This window comes from Anoplopoma fimbria, unplaced genomic scaffold (genome assembly GCF_027596085.1).
Source record: "Anoplopoma fimbria isolate UVic2021 breed Golden Eagle Sablefish unplaced genomic scaffold, Afim_UVic_2022 Un_contig_3066_pilon_pilon, whole genome shotgun sequence".
Lineage (NCBI taxonomy): Eukaryota > Metazoa > Chordata > Actinopteri > Perciformes > Anoplopomatidae > Anoplopoma > Anoplopoma fimbria.
The window spans coordinates 4691-12026 of record NW_026554752.1 but is presented as its reverse complement, the minus strand read 5'-3'; the positions used below and the strand labels follow the sequence as shown (position 1 = coordinate 12026).

General features: G+C 41.3%; 1 long non-coding RNA gene across 1 annotated transcript; it reads right to left on the bottom strand.

The window, feature by feature from the left end:
• Positions 1 to 1112: 1112 nt before the first annotated feature.
• LOC129088691 (uncharacterized) lies at positions 1113 to 5972 on the bottom strand. Its single transcript, XR_008531065.1, has 4 exons — positions 5860 to 5972; positions 5186 to 5336; positions 2328 to 2447; positions 1113 to 1183 (listed from the first exon to the last, which is right to left on the bottom strand). It is a non-coding gene; the product is annotated as an uncharacterized LOC129088691 (long non-coding RNA).
• Between the last annotated feature and the right edge of the window lie 1364 nt (positions 5973 to 7336).

Below are 7336 nucleotides of genomic sequence, written 5' to 3'. Positions count from 1 at the left end.
AGAATACTACGGAGTCCGACATCGTCTTTGCGTACGAACACACCGATTCCACGTTCAATTTAGTGACCTCCGAGCGACGTAATCGGGTGTCATTACCGCCGACGTGAATAACAATCGTACGGTATTCGTTTAGCCTTAGCCAGCAGTTTCAAATGGGATTCTATGTCGCCCGCTCTGGCCCCGGGGATGCAGTTAACTATGGCCCCTGTCTTCGCTAACTTCACGTTTCTCAAAATGGAGCTGCCGATCACCAGAGTTGGTTTCTCAGCGGGTGTGTCGCTGAGCGGGGAAAACCGGTTAGAAACGTGAAGCGGTTGGTGGTGCCCCGTGTGCTTCGACATAGAACTATGCTTCCTTCGGACAGTCACCCAGCCTCCCGGCTGCTCGGGGTTGCCGGGGACGGCTAGCAGGAGCTAAGTCTGGTTGGCCCGCACCGACTACGGGGTGGGCTGGCTAACTGCAGTAGCTAACGACTGAGCTTCAATGGTGCGGAACCGGGCCTCTAACTCACTGAGCCTCGCCTCCAACCTAACAAACAAACTACATTTGTTACATGTACCCTTATCAGTAAAGGAGGCAGAGGCATGGCTAAACATGAGACACACTGAGCAGGAGGGAGGGAGAGAGCAGGAGAGAGAGAAGGAGAGAGGAGCGCCATCGCTAGCTGCTAAGCTAAATGAGGCTAGCTAGCGTTAGCAGAACTGAACAACGTGTAAACTGTTGGTTTAAGCGAAAAGTCGCTGAATTAAGATGTGATATGAGTGTTCAAGTGTTTTAAGTGTAAAACAGGTAATTAGCCGCTATAATAAAGAATGTCACACAATTCACTAGTTTTCGCTGGAGCTGCGAAAAGTACGCTATCAACTACGCTGAGAACCGGAAGTGAGGCAACACGCTTACCGCAGTACGTCACATGGACACACAGCTGGGTTCAGGTCCAGGTCCAGGACAGTCTGGTCTCTGATGGATCCTGATCCCATATTGATAAACAGAGTCAGTGAATGAAAGACTGTGTGACATGGAGAAGAGTGGTGGACAGTTAGAGATGGTCCTCTCACCTCTGACCTTTGGTCTGGCTGTCATGTTCCCCACACAGAGTGCTTTTAGAGGAGGGACTCCCTCCTCTCTGTCCTCACACTGATTCATAGCAGAGTCCACACCTTCACACCAACACAACAACCTGCTGGGAGAGCTCACACATTATTTCTCTTCATCATGACAAACACACAGAGCTCATTCACCTCAATACTAAATACACTCATGGGACAGTTTCCATGTTGAAGAGTCATATCTAAGAAATGACATTCACAATGCTCTTTAGTCTTTAGGCTTGTTTGAAGACTAGAGGAATACACTTCATGCGGCTTTTTATCTGCCTTTCTTTGGGGATGACATCACTTTTCACTTCTATATGTATAAACTGCTGGGTGGCTCCATCTTTCATACATAATTTTCATACATAATATTATTAGTTGATTTGTATTTTTAATTACTGATATGGATCTGCAAACTAACAAATGACTGAAGTTATTAAATAAATGTGGTGGAGTAAAAATTATAATATTAGGTTAAAAAATGTGGTGGAATAGAACTATAAAGTAGCAGAAAATGAAAATGAAAAGCTAAAATACATGTACAATAAAAATGCACTTTAGTACAGAACTTGAGTGAATGTACTTAGTTACATTCCATCAGTGGATTTGTGGCAGTAAGAGATTGTTGTAAGGAAACAAAAAAGAGAACTGAAACATTCAAATATAAAGATGTGACTCATTACTAGTCTCTGCAAGGGACTTTTACATTAGATTACTCAAGCAGTACACGGTAAAAGTACAGCTCCATGTTTGAACCATTGTTAACAGTTCTTGCGTCCGTTGCGCTCAAACTCACTGTCATCTCCCTGGATGATCTTCAGTGCATTGAACACTGTATCTTTCATTCTTATCCATACTGCAAAAACAATGTGTGAAATTACTTTGAAATAGTAAAAAAAAAATAGGATAGTTAAATTTTGTTTGTTTGTGTGTTTTATTTACTGACTTTTTTTTTTATTAACAATTGAAACAATTTGCATTATTTTACATTTGTTTAAATGTGTTTTGAATTGTGTGATGGCAAATTTAGGTTTTAGTTATACTGTGTGATTTATATTTGTGTATGTCTGAAGATATACTGTGTAAAGGATTTATATCCACAGGCCAGGTGCAGGGAGGTAAACACCTCTGTACAAAAGGTTGTCATCTTCCCCTTTAACCTTCACACCTCCCTCCCCACACACACAGTACAAAGTGTAATAACACTTAATGAGTTAGCAGCAGTTCTCTTACTTTGTGTCTGAGGGTCCAGGTTCATTACTGAAGTCTGGAGGAAGAAAACCTTTGGACCAATCACTCTTCATAGACAGACAGCTGGATACTGGAGACTCTGCTCTCTGTCTGTACTGAACTCTGCAAACACCAACATGATTTTATTCATAATGAATCCATGATAACAACAAAGACATTAAAGGAGCTCTGAATACACAAACTACTGTTACTGCTGATATTTAGAAGGTTTAACCCTCCTGTCGTGTTCGTTTCTCCCCCCTTACTTTAGTGTCCCCGGTCAAATTTGACCGGTCTTTTTTAACTGCTCTTACATTAACAAAAAAAACATTAATCAAAGTCAAAGTCAAAGTCAAAGTGTGTTTATTATTGCATGTACCAAATTGCTTCAGCACAGCAAAATTCTTACGACTTGGCAAGCATCATTCATCTACGCACATATAACAAAAATAACATAAAACTCTATAACACTATGACAATAAAACATATAAAAAGTAACATTAACATACAACAATTTAAAAAAAAAAAACATATATCTCTGTAGCACTATGACATAACAATATAACATATAACATTAACATTCAACAATTAGAGTACAGTAGAACTGAAAATGAAGTAATCATCACCAAATTTTATTTAACACCTTTTTAAGCTGTAAACAACGTCTCAGACTAGTGGTTTACATGAATAACTGCTGTGAATATACAAAGAATAGACACTGAAAATGCTAAATTAGGTCCAGAGCCTCTCTGACAGAAAATCGCCTCATCAGTCGCCTACTCATTGTGTTCACAGAGTAAAATGAGAGCAAGGCACAAATAAAGGTTTATATAGGGGGAAAGTGAGCAGATATGAAACATTGTTTAGTCTGGAAGGTGTGGTTCACGTGGGGGGATGGCACATAAGCGCGGGATAGAGATGGGTTCCCATAACAAACACCTGATTTTTTTTTTTGTTTGAAGTTTGAAATGTGTACAACTTTATATATGGGACTGTGAACAGGTGTTCACACAGGTGTGTGTGTGTGTGTGTGTGTGTGTGTGTGTGTGTGTGTGTGTGTGTGTGTGTGTGTGTGTGTGTGTGTGTGTGTGTGTGTGTGTGTGTGTGTGTGTGGGTGTGTGTACATTACATTACAGTCATTTAGCAGACGCTTTTATCCAAAGCGACTTACAGGAAGTGTATTCAACATAGGTATTCAAGAGAACTACTAGTCACCAGAAGTCATAAGTGCATCTCCTTTCTTAAACAAGCATCTTAAAGCATAAACCAGAGCAAAGTATAGTGCAGAGGCAAATTACTACGAAAACAATAATTGCAACAGACTAATACGAATATAATAAGTGCTACAAACTACTACGAATAGGATAAGTGCAGTAAGCGAATACGAATTCAATAAGTGTGTAGTTGTGGATGTGTGGGTGTGTAGTTGTGGATGTGTAGTTGTGGGTGTGTGGGTGTGTAGTTGTGGGTGTGTAGTTGTGTAGTTGTGGATGTTTGGGTGTGTAGTTGTGCAGTTGTGGATGTGTGGGTGTTTAGTTGTGGGTGTGTGGGTGTGTGTAGTTGTGGATGGGTAGTTGTGGGTGTGTAGTTGTGGATGTGTGGGTGTGTAGTTGTGGATGTGTAGTTGTGGGTGTGTAGTTGTGGGTGTGTAGTTGTGGATGTGTTTGGGTGTGTAGTTGTGTAGTTGTGGATGTGTGGGTGTGTAGTTGTGGATGTATGGGTGTGTAGTTGTGTAGTTGTGGATGTGTGGGTGTGTAGTTGTGGATGTGTGGGTGTGTAGTTGTGGATGGGTAGTTGTGGGTGTGTGGGTGTTTAGTTGTGGGTGTGTAGTTGTGGGTGTGTTTGGGTGTGTGGGTGTGTAGTTGTGGGTGTGTAGTTGTGTAGTTGTGGATGTTTGGGTGTGTAGTTGTGTAGTTGTGGATGTGTGGGTGTTTAGTTGTGGGTGTGTGGGTGTGTAGTTGTGGATGGGTAGTTGTGGGTGTGTGGGTGTGTAGTTGTGGGTGTGTAGTTGTGTATGTTGTGTGTGTAGTTGTGTAGTTGTGGATGTGTGGGTGTGTAGTTGTGGATGTGTGGGTGTGTAGTTGTGGATGTGTGGGTGTGTAGTTGTGTAGTTGTGGATGTGTAGTTGTGGATGTGTGTTGTGTGTGTGGTTGTGTAGTTGTGGATGTGTGGGTGTGTAGTTGTGTAGTTGTGGATGTGTAGTTGTGTGTGTAGTTGTGGATGTGTGGGTGTGTAGTTGTGGATATGTGGGTGTGTAGTTGTGGATGTGTGTGTGTAGTTGTGTGTTGTGGATGTGTAGTTGTGGATGTGTAGTTGTGTAGTTGTGGATGTGTAGTTGTGGATGTTGTGGATGTGTGTGTGTAGTTGTGGATGTGTGGGTGTGTAGTTGTGGATATGTGGGTGTGTATGGGGCTGTTTTCCATCTGATGAATGGACATAATTTAGTGTTTCCCATTCATTTCCTATGGCGGTCACTTTTGACCGGGAACACCATGTGTGTAACAAAGTTGACTAAACCACTCAAAATTCAATGAAAGTAGTGATCAGCAATTCCATATGTTCAAATGCCTAGTGTGGAGGATATCATAAGGCCTTGGGGCAATCAGATGTAAAACACAATAGTTATGATTGATTAAAGTTGTAAATCGGTCAGATTTGACCCGAACACGACAGGAGGGTTAAACGCTTGTATTAGTCTCTTAGATTACATTACAGCTTTTCTAGGTGACTGACAGCGGTCACTGATAATAAGAGGAAGAACCTCAAACTCAACTTAAAATCTCTAAATCAACAGAAAACATTGTCAGAGGTACAGTAACTGAAAATGACTCCTATTAATGAGTTAGCAGCAGTTCTCTTACTTTGTGTCTGAGGGTCCAGGTTCATTACTGAAGAATAGGAGGTTCACGTTTGGACCGATCACTCTTCATAGACAGACAGCCGGAGACTAGAGACTCTGCTCTGTCCTCCTCTTCCTCCACAGGATTACTCATTATCTGATCTGAAGTCAGTCTGAGAGTAAAACAGTAACACTGACTATGAGCTCACAACACAAGAATCAAGACAAACAGGTTTGTTCAAGAGCCACACCCAAACATGACTAACACACACACAGAACATGAAGTAACACACACACACACACACACACACACACGCACACACACAGAACATAGACACACACACACACACACACACACACACACACACACACACACACACACACACACACACAGAACACACACACACACACACACACACACACACACACACACACACACACACACACACACACACACACACACACACAGAACACACACACACACACACACACACACACACACACACACACACACACACACACACACACACACACACACACACACACACACACACACACACACACACACACACACAGTACAAAGTGTAATAACAGCAGACAGTTCATTCTAACATGTGTCTCCTCTACAGTCCACAGGGAGAAAACTGACTCACAGACTTTGACAGTAAAACAATCAGATGTTGGATTAACACTCACCCTGCCTCAGCCTTCAGTTTACCTCCTTCTGCTCCGTCCACTCAACATGGAGTCTGAACTGACGCACTGAACACAACAAGGTTCTTTTCCTGTTCTCAGGTAACAGGATCACCTGATCACTGTGACTCCTCCCCTCTTCATTTACAGGAAATCAGGTGAGTTCATCTAGAAGTGTGTGTGTGTGTGTGTGTGTGTGTGTGTGTGTGTGTGTGTGTGTGTGTGTGTGTGTGTGTGTGTGTGTGTGTGTGTGTGTGTGTGTGTGTGTGTCAACTTTCTAGAAGCTTACAGACAAACAGCACAGTGCGCCTGCGCAGACAGAGCAGTTCGGCAGACTTAATGAAAGCTGAATCCAAACTACGTTATTATCATCATGAAATCTCTTATTTACATTAATTCATATTGTGGTTTATTTTCCGAATCAGAGGATTTGATAAGAACCAGAACCAACAAGCAGAACCAGAACAGTTCACATCTTACCCAACTTTAATGTGGATCTTCTTCACTTGAATTAACAGTGGTGGAGGAAGTATTCAGATAATTTACTCAAGAAGTACCAGTATGAGAAATACTTCATCATAACTTAAAGTACTGCATTCAACATGTTACTTCAGTTAAAGTACAGAAGGACTGCAATGATTCAAAGTAAAAGTACTCATTATGCAGAATGCCCCCTCTGTGTTTAATTATTATATTATTGGATCATTATTATTGATCATTATAATGTAGAAGATACTTTAACATGTAGCTGGTCCAGATGGAGCTCATTTGAACTTCTTGTTAATACTGTTTGGTAGTTTTATCTAAACTAATGCTTCATATTTAATAAACTGATCACATGTTTAGTATTTTAAATATTAATCTGATAATAACTATAGCTGTTTAATAAATGTAGTGGAGTAAAAAGTACAATGTTCCCTTCTGAGATCTAGTGGAGTAGAAGTATAAAGTAGCAGAACATGGATGTATTCAGGTACAAAGTACACATACTTCAAAACTGTACTACAGTACTTGAGTAGATGTACTTGGTGTCTTTCCACCAGTGGAAATAAAGAAAACAAAGATGGTGGTTTAATGTTTGACTTCAACACTGAATCTAATCCAGCTGCAGCAGTTTTCCAACCTTAAAGCTGCTTGAGGGGAAATCTGAGGAGAGAAGTGGATTTAAAGAGGTTGATGGAATGTTTCACAGCTCAACTTGATATTCATGCTGATGGGTTTAATTTGTGTCCGTGTCACAGGTTTGATCCCCGCCCGTCTCCCTGTGTGTCTGTGTGTCTGAGTGCAGAGGAGACAGAAACACTGTTGTGTGTTTGAGTCTCATTGTTGATGCAGCAGCGTCCCCTGCTGTCCAAACCAACAAACTACAGCTGAAGTCTGATCTGCTCTCCAAAGTAAAGTCATCCTTCAATCTTCTCTGCTGTGTGGCTTGTTGTCAAATTATAAAGGAAAACTTTATGGACAGTGTTGTTTAAGCTTG